The 11960-nt window shown below is 45.4% G+C and overlaps 1 long non-coding RNA gene across 1 annotated transcript; it reads right to left on the reverse strand.

Annotated features, from left to right (window-relative positions):
• Positions 1 to 1487: 1487 nt before the first annotated feature.
• Positions 1488 to 11245, reverse strand: LOC139057038 (uncharacterized). Its single transcript, XR_011512539.1, has 3 exons — positions 11154 to 11245; positions 10088 to 10223; positions 1488 to 1592 (listed from the first exon to the last, which is right to left on the reverse strand). It is a non-coding gene; the product is annotated as an uncharacterized lncRNA (long non-coding RNA).
• Positions 11246 to 11960: the final 715 nt, after the last annotated feature.

The following is an 11960-nucleotide window of genomic DNA, read 5'->3' on the forward strand; positions in this document are numbered from 1 at the left end:
TACCACCGACTTCTATTGCACGCTCCTTAATGATGCCCATAAGATTTTCGTTCATTGCTTCAACACTAAGGTTCTCTTCCCGAGTTAAAGCCCTATACCTCCTCTGTAGCTTGATCCGAAATTCCTCTATTTTCCCTCTTTCCGCTAAGTCATTGATCGGCTTCTTATGTACCAGCTTTTTCCATTCCCTCCTCAAGTCTAGGCTAATTTGAGATCTTACCATCCTATGGTCACTGCAGCGCACCTTGCTGAGCACGTACACATCTTGTATGATGCCAGGGTTAGCACAGGGTATGAAATCTATTTCATTTTTGGTCTCGCCATTAGGGCTCCTCCACGTCCACTTTCGGTTATCCCGCTTGCGGAAGAAGGTATTCATTGTCCGCAAATTATTCCATTCTGCAAACTCTACAAATAACTCTCCCCTACTATTCCTAGAACCTTTGCCATATTCCCCCACTGGCTTTTCTCCAGCCTGCTTCTTGCCTACCCTGGCATTGAAGTCGCCCATCAGTATAGTGTATTTTGTTTTGACTTTACCTATCGCCGATTCCACGTCTTATATGACTATATATATATATATATATATATATATATATATATATATATATATATATATATATATATATATATATATATACCAGAAAAAAAGCAGTTCTGGGTCCGGGTAAATATTCACAGTGAAGTGAATATTTCCGTAGTGAAGTAGACGCCCGCTTCATACGCGCGTCTACTTCACTGTGTGTGTGTATATATATATATATATATATATATATATATATATATATATATATATATATATATATATATATATATATATATATATATATGTATAGAGAGAGAGAGAGAGAGAGAGAGAGAGGGCTAGGACTCGCAAAAACTATAGTGCTCTCCACAACTGTGACGAGTACCAGGCCGCCGAACTCCTTGCCCTGTGCACGTTGCTGTCTATCTTCATGAGCCTAGATCCTGATGCAACCACTGGTGCCACGCTGCTATTTTCAAAGGCCACCACTAGGTGAAGCGACAGGGACCGCCCAGGCCAGGGGACATCGGCTTGGTCCAATACCCAAACGACAGTAAACTTCGAATTGACAGGACTACGAATTGGATTAGTAAATTCTTAACTAACCGGTACCGATTTGTAACTACTAATTAACTTTCTTCTCCGCGATCACTAGTAAGATCTGGGGTGCCACAAAGCTCTGTATTGGGACCAATTTTATTCCACCACAAACATAGCTCCACACAATAGTTTTATTTGAAAACATATGTGAGTGCATATGCTTGTATTGGACAGCGAGAATAATTAAGAGTCAGTAAGCGATGTCAAATACATGCAATCTGGCTTACAAAACCAAACGAACTGGTCACTGTTTAGTAATAGTTTTCCTTTGTGTGAAACAACTTCACCCTTGAAAAGTTACTCATTCTACAAAGGTTTATATAGTGAAATATAGAAATATTTGGATGTATTTGAGTTATCACCTGGCCCAAGGAACTTCTAGTGGCAGCCTGTCTCGATCTCGCAATTCCTGGCACTGCCCAATATACAGCATGCCTGACTGCTGCAGTGGTCAAGTGCTCTGCAGCTGTAGGAAACCGAGGGATAAGGGTTGATTGCACAATTTATGGCATTTCCAAATTTTTAACTTAGTACCATCTGTATACTATGTTGACACTATGCCACTAGACCATTGCTGTGCTGCAGTCATCATAATATTAATTATTCATCGTATACACAAGTTATACAACTGTTTAGGCAAAATTTTAACCTGCGCGAGGAAGACAGGACGTGAACTGAAACATAGTCACACACAAAGCACAGGCTTCCAACTGGTTTTATTTGCTTAACGCAAAGAATATATAAGGTACTTTAATATAGCAAAACAAGGAGCAATTGCAAATTATTTGTCCACGAGGTATTGACGAAAAATATCAAGGCCATGTATGCATTAAGAGTGCAGGAGAGTCTTAATGTGCCCATCTAAGACTTTAATTCTTTCCTTGAGAATCTCCTCTTGCAGTGCAGGAGCTGCGACAGCAAAAGCTGCCTGCCTTATGAGGAACAGAATAAATTCCTTTCGAAGGCAAACTCAAGAACAGAAAGAGAAGTCATCAAGGCATTCCACATCGCTAAAAGTGTGACAAGTTAGCTCACCTTCTTGATCCCTATCAAGGAAAGAAATAGAATTCTTAGATGGGCACATTGGGACTCTACTGCGCTCTTAATGCACAGGTGGCCTTGCTATTTTTGTCACTGCCTCGTGCACAATTTCTTTGCGAATGTTCTTTGTTTTACCATTTTGAAGAACCTTATAAACTCTCTGCCTTCATCAAACAAAGCCAGTCGGAAGTCTACACTTTGTGCATGCATCTATGTTTTTGTTCATGTCCTGTCTTTCTCGCAGAGTTTAAAATTTTGCTCAAGCTACGAGCTGACTAGCCCAAAACATGCCTTACTTCAGTGTACAGCTGGGCTTATTGGTACAGCTGGGCTTGTTGGTACAGCTACACAATGCAGCTCAAGTGTGTGTCTGCTCTTCCATGTTCTCATGATGTGGCTCAGCCTTGAGTGCATGTGTAGTTTCAATACTGGCTACTATAGTTTAATGACTAATATAATTTCTATCTTCAACTTCAGCCAGACAGAGTACCTCATACTACATTCTGAACATTGCTGCAGTGTAGCAGGATTTCTGTCTAATGCATTGGCCTCTACCACCAAATGCCTGAGAAATTAAAAAAAAATTATGTAGATTCCAAGCACAGTGCCTGGGGATTCATGTTACAGGAGGCATACTGCAGGTAAATGGCTACATAGTGTTGGTTCGTGTTCTTCCAAACATTGCAGTGTTGACCAATGTGTTTGTGTATAGTGAGTGATTGCATATATGACACAAGCTTTGTGAGGAGAGTACGAATGCAAAGGCATGGTTTCTTTGCCTCTTTCCTAACACTTTGTGGCGGCTGCTGTTTTGACGAGTGGAAAACTTGGCTTATGCAGTATGCGCAAATGGGTTTGAGACTTTTAAGACCAATTTCCTTGAGGCAAAGTTTAGCATGGAGCCAGTTTTGTCACAAGGAAGTTATTCCTACTCACACATGCCTGTTTTGTTTTTGTTTTTTTTTCATTTAGTTTCAGGTCCACCTAAATTATTGCCGTCATGACAGCCGTCACATATAATATGGTAGCATCAATCTTTGTATTAATCATTCGAGTATTGAAATCTAAAAGTTTGCAGGAGTGTAAAAGGACAGGAGGACAAGAGGAGAGAGGAGAAGAGAGGTTGCAGTGTAGCAGAAATAGGCAAGCACTAATTGAGCGACGAGACCACTGGACACAGGAAAAGCAGATTTAGCTGAAATACAGCAGCCTGTAAGGAGAGACGGAACATAATTCTTTGTGAAGCTTAGTCTGCATCACAGTTTTATATACCATCGGAGATCATGAACATGCCAGAGGCAAAGCATACTGTTACGGGGATGTTGGGAGTATAGAAAGACTGTATTTACAATATATATTGTCACGTGATAGTGACGGTTGAGAAGGCAGCAAAACTATGATTAACGAAACGAGCGTTTTATTGGGCGAACTTGTGCCCTCAAAAGAGTCTACACTCAAAGAAGGATGGTAGCGGCGAACACGATCGGGGGTCGTCGAAATTCTGATGAGCGGGTCAAGCGCGTCGGCTTTTATACATCTGTCGTCGAATGTTCCAGAGGAGTCACTGGGACCTGTGTGCCTTCCACAATGTTCCACAATATTCGCGTCGCGCACACATGCAATCAGGTAACACAAGTTGCGGTGAAAGACAGTGGACGGAACCATCGATAACATTCCAGAAACTTCTTTTACATGCAGGCACGTCCTGTGCTGTGCGATAACATTTGGGCGAGAAGTGGTCGCCCAATAAAGATAAAGTACAGGTGTCAATATACAAGATGAGGCAGAGTAGTTAAGATGGCTGACCACCAATAGCACGCAGCAGCCAGCGTGCTGCGGTCTTCTTCCTCTCTTTTTTTCATCCTTCCGTAACAGGACCCCCGGGTGGCGAAGCGCCGTCTCGGCTCATGATAGGCAAAGAATCGCGAGCGAAGTATGGCTTCAGCTGCGAAACATGCACGACGTCAACAGGCGTCAGACTTGAGGATGCATCAAACTGAAGTGGCGAAATCTCATAATTTACGTCGTTAACTTGACTTAGGACTTCATAAGGCCCTGTGTAATGAGAGTGACGCTTCTGGGAGAGGCCAACCCGACAACATGGTGACCAAAGGAGCATCCAAGCACCTGGTGTGAACTTAACATCGCGATGGCATCAGTCATAACTCTTTTGGTATATGCTGCGGGGCTAATAAACGAGATCGGGCGACTTGACGTGCCCTGTGAGCGCGATCGATGACTTCATGAGCATGGTCAGTTGCAACACGTGGCACAGAAGGAATTATGATGTCAAAGGCCAAAGTGGGGTTGCAACCATACAAAAGATAAAAGGGTCAATATCCTGCAGTGTCACTTCGGGACAAGTTATACACAAACGGCACGTAGGCCAGCGTGGTGTGCCAGTCGCGGTGATCGTTGGAGACCTACATCGACAGCATCTCTGTGATTGTTCGGTTGAGACATTCCATAAGACCGTTTCTTTGTGGGTGGTAGGCGGTGGACAGCTTATGGTCAGTGGCACAAGAGCGAACGAGGTCGTCGACAACTAGAGACAAGAATGAGCAGCTGCGGTCTGTAATAACTGTCGAGGTGCACCATGGTGGAGAATGACGTCGTGGAGGAGAATATCGACGACGTCTGTTGCACAACTAGTCAGCAATGCCTTTGTTATCGCATAGCGTGTCATGTAATCAGTAGCGATGGCAATCGACTTGTTAGCTCTAGTCGTCGTGGGGAAAGTGCCAGGTAAGTCAAGGCCTAAGCGAGAGAACGGTTCACAGGGAAGTTCAACTGGATGGAGTAATCCGACAGGTGGTAGGGGAGGTTTCTTCCAGCACTGACACAATTCACAAGTTGCGACATAACAGTGCACAAAGCAGTAGAGACCTGGCCAGAAGAACCGGCGTTGTACATGATCGTATGTATGCAAAACTTCAAGGTGTCCCACCGTCGGTGCATCGTGAAGTTGTTCAAGAGCAACAGATTGCAGATGATGAGGACGGCGAAGGAGCAACTCAGGGCCATCAGCATTCATATTGCGGTAGTAGAGGATGCCGTTGCACGGCAAGAACATGCGGCATGTGCCGTCAGTGCTGTCGGAGTGATTGCACTCCGGCAATGATGGACAGTAAGGACTCGTTGCGTTGTTGTTCGGTGCGCATGTCAGTCATGTCAGTGAAAGCCATCACGCAGGTCACCGGATCATGCACAGAAGGATCAAGTGGATCCACGGGGTGACGAGAGGCAGTTAGTGTCTTTGTGGAGGCATCCAGTCTTGTAATTGACAATAAATGAAAATTCCTGGAGCCACAAAGCCCAGCCACCAAGCCGTCCTGTCGGGTCCCAAAGGGAAGACAGCTGGCAGAGTGCGTGGTGGTCTGTACCGACCGAAAATGTACGGCCGTACAGATATGGCCGGAACTTGACGACAGCCCAAACTAAAGCGAAGCACTCCCACTCGGTGATGGGGTAATTTCTCTCGGCAGGTGACAGCAGGCGGCTGGCATAAGCTATCACGCACTCCGTACCATTGTGTTGTTGATAGAGAACAGCGCCAGTGTGGACTTCGGTCGGTGCAGATGGATCAAAGTGGGCAAGTATGGGAAGTGTGGTCAGAAACCTGATGAGAGCGGCAAACGCATGAGCCTGCTCCGGGCCCCATGAGAATGGCGTGTTCTTCTTTTTGATCTGTCAAAGGCCGAGCAATGTTGGCAAGGTTTTTGATCAAACGATGAAAGTAAGAACACAGGGCGAAGAAGCAGCGCACGTCAGAAGCAGAATGTGGCACAGGGAAACTGCGTATGGCACGAACTTTTTCCGAATCTGGTTGGACACCGGATGCGTCAATGTGGTGCCCCAACACGGTAATCTGACGGCGCCCAAATTGACACTTCGTGGAGTTGGAGGCCAGCTTTTCAGAAGACCGCAATAATGGCAGTGAGTCGGGTAAGGCAGCTGCCCAACATGGGAGAAAAAACAGCTTCGTCAAGGTAACAAAGACAGGTAGTCTATTTGTAGCATCGCAGAAGAGAGTCCATCACAAGTTCAAATGTCGCAGGAGCATTGCATAGGCAAAAGGGCATGACTTTGAATTGATATAAGCCATCCAGTGTGATGAAGGCTGTCTCCTCCAACCATTTCATCAACCGAAATCTGCCAGTAGCTGGATCGAAGATCGATGGACGATAAGTATTTAGCTCTGTGCAAGCAGTCCAAGGCGTCATCGATGCATGGTAGTGGGTAGACGTCTTTTCGCGTGATCTCATTTAAGTGGCAATAATCGACGAAAATATGCCACGCACCATCTTTCTTTTTTCACACGGACGACAGGCGTAGGGCTGGCTGATGGCTCGATGACCCCTTTGCGGAGCGTTTTGCCCACCTCTGATTGGATGACTCGACGTTCAGCATGCGATGCACGATAGGGACGCTGACAAATAGGATTTGTGTCTCTAGTATTTATATGGTAGTGAACAACAGATGTTCAGCCTAAAGGCCTGTTGCCAAAATCAAAGATTCCACTGTACGATTCAAGCAGGAGACGTATGTCCCTGGTCTGTGCAGAGGTAAGGTTAAGTGCAGTCATTTTCGCAAAGTCGTCCGTTAAGGAACCAGAGCTGGGTGCTGCGATTGGCACTAATAAACCACTCTCAGAATTCAGACTCTCAATATCAAATTCAGAACCACTAGAAACGCTGTCCAAGAACATCCTAGCCGGAATCACTTGAGGGCACAGGCTGAAATTCAGAAGAGGTAAAACAATGTCATTATTAGTAACCGTGACCGCTTCAAAGCACATTGATGATGGGGCGAAGCACATATTCACCATCAGGAACCTGTGGCTGGGCAGCCAAAGTGACGTAAGTAACTGCTTCGGGTGACAGACGCACATCACGAAGCGAGCACAAGTACAGTGGGGCGGTGCTCGTAGCATCGGCGAGTTGAAGCAGTTCTAACTGAAGAACACCGGCCGTGCAGTCAAGGAGAGCAGAATGAGTGGATAAAAAGTCAAATCCTAGGATAACGTTGTGAGGGAAGATGTTGCTCACAGTAAAGAGAACAGAAGTAGGGCGGCCAGCTATACTTGCAGTACACATTCCAAGAACCAGCATTCCAACGTCAGCCATATGAAGCACTCGGGCAGCTGCTGGGGTGAGGACCTTCTTTAAACGACTACGCAGGCTAGCACTCATCACAGGTATGTGGGCTCCACTGTCGATGAGTGCTTGGACAGCTATGCTCTCTATTTTAACGCCAATTACACTTCTTGTGTGCATAGACAGAGGATTTGCTGCAGCATTAGGCAATGCAGCACCACCTACGAGGGCTGCATTTCTTAGTTTTACGAACGGGTGTGGCCAAACACCACAGGGGACGAAAGGCGACGTGGCTGTGGCGAACGCGAAGATGGGCGACTAGTTTGCGGTGAACGAGACTGGTGCCCGTGCGGCGATGGTGAGCGACTGTACCACATGTTCCTAGCAGAGTTGGCACTGTTAGATTCGGCGGTGGGCTAAACATTGCGGGCATTTTCATCAAAACGGCTCAGGTTGGTTGGCATGTGAAGTGTTAAGGGCCACGAGTTGTGACAGTATCAGGCGATATGACCAATGCGGCAGCAGGTGAAACATATCGGCTGGTCGTCCACAGTTCTCTACTCAGTTGGGTTGCGATAATGCGGAGAGAAGCGTTGGGGTGGAGCAAAAATAGTAGAAGGGCGTTTGTTAGCTCTGGGATTGGCAACAGCACAGACAGAACGTAAGCCAATGTTTTCAAGTTCCTGGTGAATGATGGCTTGTAAGAAGGGGACTCAAAATGTTGTAGCATCAGAGAAATGCAGGCGCCATCGCATCCAGTTCACGTCAACGATTCGCACCACATCCTCCGATGGCGACGCATGCTGCTGTGTGGGTTGATCTTCACACGTTGGCGTTGCAGCAGTAGTGGGAAGTCTGGCGAATGGTTGCAAGACGCATCGGCTTTTGCCGTGCTGGAATTGTCGGCACTCTTTAAAGATAACATCAACTGTAGAGCAGCTTTTGCACATGAGCAGATTAAAGGCATCGTCGGCAATGCTTAAGCACATGCCCGACCTTCTCAGCTTCTGTCATGTCGTGATCGGGTTTGCTTTACGACAAAGTGCCAGCATGTCTTGGATGTACAAGAGATAGGACTCCGTGGGGGATTGGGCACAGGAGGCCTGTTCCTGTTTTGCGTCAATTTTACAGCCGGCTGGTTTCCCAAACAAATCTGTCAACTTCTCTTTGCATTGGTCCCAGCTGGTTAGCTCCTTTTCGTGGTTTTCATACCACACATTTGCCGTGCCTCTTAGGGAGAACAACAGGTTAACTAGCACACGCGTGGGGTCCCATCTGTTGATTCCACTCACACATTCGTACATAGCCACCCACTTTTCAACATCGGTGCCATTGGTCCCACAGAAAGTTCCAGGATCCTTGGGTTGCGCAACCACAACCTTGGCTATGCCCGATAACAAGGTACAGCAAAATGCTACTTTACCCCCAGATGTCACCTCTTATGACATTGCAAGGCAGCGAGACTGAGACTGCACTGTATTCAGCAGCACTGACAACCATGATGTAGAGGATTGACTTTCCCCCTGTGTACAACACATCAGCAGAATAAGAACAAGGAAATGCCCCACACAGGTGCATGGCACTAAACTGGACACACTACCTGCTGTATGCAAGAGAGAATGAGGAAGAATGAGCTTCCCGTTTCTCCTGAGCACCTACCTACAACTGCTTTTATGGGCACAGCATTGAAGCTGCAATTGCGGTAATGCCTAACACCACATGAAATACAAAGCGCACTACGTCAACAAGAGAAACATAAACAACTGCACACACTTCTCACCGAAATAGACGCAACACCTGCTTTGTTGCATCTGAGCTGAAACGGGTGAATCCCAAACTCTGTGTCACATAACATCTGAAAAAATTAGCTGCTACGAGAGAACCAATGAGATTAATCTGGCGCGCTATGCATGCATTTTTAGCCTAATGGGTAAAGAATTGGGCTGCTGCACTAAAGACCCAGATTAACGACTCACCATCAGGCACATTACTAACTATTATTGAGCCTATCTGACTGGATGTACGAAGAAGCCAGGAGACAGCTCATGATAATGCTTTGCATAAGAGACAACGAAGCTGAACCCACGTTTTCTGCCTTGTGCTTGCAATGCTCTACCAAGTGAGCTTCAACGGCAGTTGTCCCAATGTCAATTTTCTTGGATAGCTGCGCATATGTACTAAGCATAGCCATGGGAGTGCTAGGCAGCAGCACTCACAGTTATGATGGCAGACGTGTAGTATCCTTTAAAACACCCACATTACAAAGCACATGATCTTAGAAGCTGACAACTGGCTAATAAACACTCGTTTTCTACCATGAGGCCCCAAGGCAGACGAAATCAAAACATTTGTATCTTATGAGCGAGAAAAATCAGGGGAATCATGCAGCTCGATTTTTTGTTTATAACAAGCATGTGATGGTAACAGACAATGAAGCAACAGTGATATATATAGAAAAACGGGTTAGAGCTGACGACAATCACTGGCAGCTCACACTATAATGCTTTCTCTACAATTTATTGTCTCAAGACATCTGGCAGGAAATCCTCTGGATTCTTCTTCTACTATGTCTTTTGCAAATAAAATTTGAAATGTGTGTAATACTTCATGGCATTGCTTAGAACACTTAAATGGTTAAGCATCTCCATATCTTAAATTTGTGGACCAGCTTTGTCACCTTTCTAGAAAAATAACTCTCTGGTGTCATACATCACTCAAACCAACTAATTCTCACTCAAACCACTATTTATTAAATCTACCTTTAGATGAGCAGTACCTGCATTAGACGCAGCTGCATACCCTTTTAGCAAATGGATATACATACCACGCTCAGACTGAGCAAACCAAACAAACCAACAGCAACCAGTACTTGTGTCCATTTGTCTTCAACGAGGCAGAGACAGGCCAGGTCTCGATAAACACAACAAATATAAGGTGCAGGCAGAGGAAATAAGCAGAAGCTGTAAAGACAGCAGCAAAGTGAAACAAATTAGACAAGTTTGCACACAGTCAGCGATCTGGGCCGAGGACAATGCACAACGTTACTGCCACAATGAGAAGCAAATGCTCCTCATGCAACAAGAAAAAACACGTTTTAGCTGTAAATAGCACGACTGCGCGGAGTTGGTTGTTATTCTAAAAACAGCACATACAACAATTAAAGCAGACACATTACTTGTGTCATCTGTCTTGCTGTTTTTACAATATCGGTCACGGTTGCAAAGCTACGCACATGATCTATGAACGAAAGCAACGGACGTGCATATAAAGCTGGGTGAGCCGATTCATACTAATATATATATGTTTAATTTTGAAAGTTCCCGTAAAAGTGATAGTAGCAGCAGCAGTAAAGTGATTTCGTTTACCAGCTCGCTCACAACGTACGCATTGTATGATTTAACTCCACGGCTCGCAAAGGAGCTACTAAGAAGCTTCAAGTGAAGGAAATACGCTTTCGTTATCTCACTGCAACGAATGAAAGCCTCTGACGCCCATACCGCGGTCAGCAGTGAGAAAAGGTAATTAAATGCAGCAATGCGCTGCATGGGTAAATACGAAGGGCATAGCGTAGTCATCCTATAGACATGGAGAAAAATAGACTTAAGAACACGATAAACATCACAGGACGACATCCACGCTAGTTGAGTACATGCATTTCTGGCGCGCGGAAGATGTCGCTGTTTTTTTTTTGTTAATTTTTTTACATCGGTGCAACGCGTAGGAACTGCAGTGTTGAAGGCACGAACGAATAAATTATACTGCGATCACTGCGGGACCTGCGACAACCGTTTCGTGTTCCTTCGAATTTCGAGATCACATCGACCACAGCTCGACAGCGCAACCGGTTTTTTACGTGTCAGCAAGAGAACGGGTAATCGCACAACACTTACCGTTGCTCCAAGTACGTCGCGGTAGCACCAGCAGCTGGGCAACAAATGTCATCAAGCCCTGGCCCACCGCAGTGTCCGCAACTTGAAGCTTCTAAGCATTCGCCAAAAACTAAAAGCGGACCACAGCCATACGTACGCGCGCGAACGAGACGCAAGTTATGCGTCTGAGTTCGAGAGTAGTTATTTCAAAAAAGCAAAAACAAACAACAATGTGACGTCACATTTGGTAAAGTTAATATGTCCTCCTTTCTCACCTTCTCTCAGCTAACGCATGCGCAGCGACCACGGAGCACTCGGGGGCGATGTTCAGGTATACACAGCGGACACCAGCGGTGGCAAACCGACATAGCCAACCAAAATGGATATTGGAATTTCATTTCATTTCCATTTGTTACCTTAAAGGCCCCGATAAATGAGTGTTACATAAGGAGTAGCAAGAATAAAAATACACAGTCACAATAATAAGACGTTTTTTACATTTTGACGAAATTCCATGGGCACATAATGACATCAACGTCATTAGGCAGGCCGTTCTCTAACAATGAGCCTATAACAGCTTACCATCTAAAAATGCTGCGATATGTCGACCGTCGTCGGTAATAATGTTTTTCTTTTTTTCTGGATCCACCCTGGTAATATTTTTTTATATGTGTGTGCGTCCATGCATATACTGGTGCATACAGCACAAAAGGGATCCGTTGAAGTGAATGGTAACACAGGTGCAACAACGCTGTATAAGAGATAACAGAAAGTGAACTTATGAGCGCGCAACGTGGATTACTGGAGACATCTGGTGGCTGCAGGTGA

The sequence above is a fragment of the Dermacentor albipictus genome, chromosome 3 (genome assembly GCF_038994185.2).
Source record: "Dermacentor albipictus isolate Rhodes 1998 colony chromosome 3, USDA_Dalb.pri_finalv2, whole genome shotgun sequence".
NCBI classification, from domain to species: Eukaryota; Metazoa; Arthropoda; class Arachnida; order Ixodida; family Ixodidae; genus Dermacentor; species Dermacentor albipictus.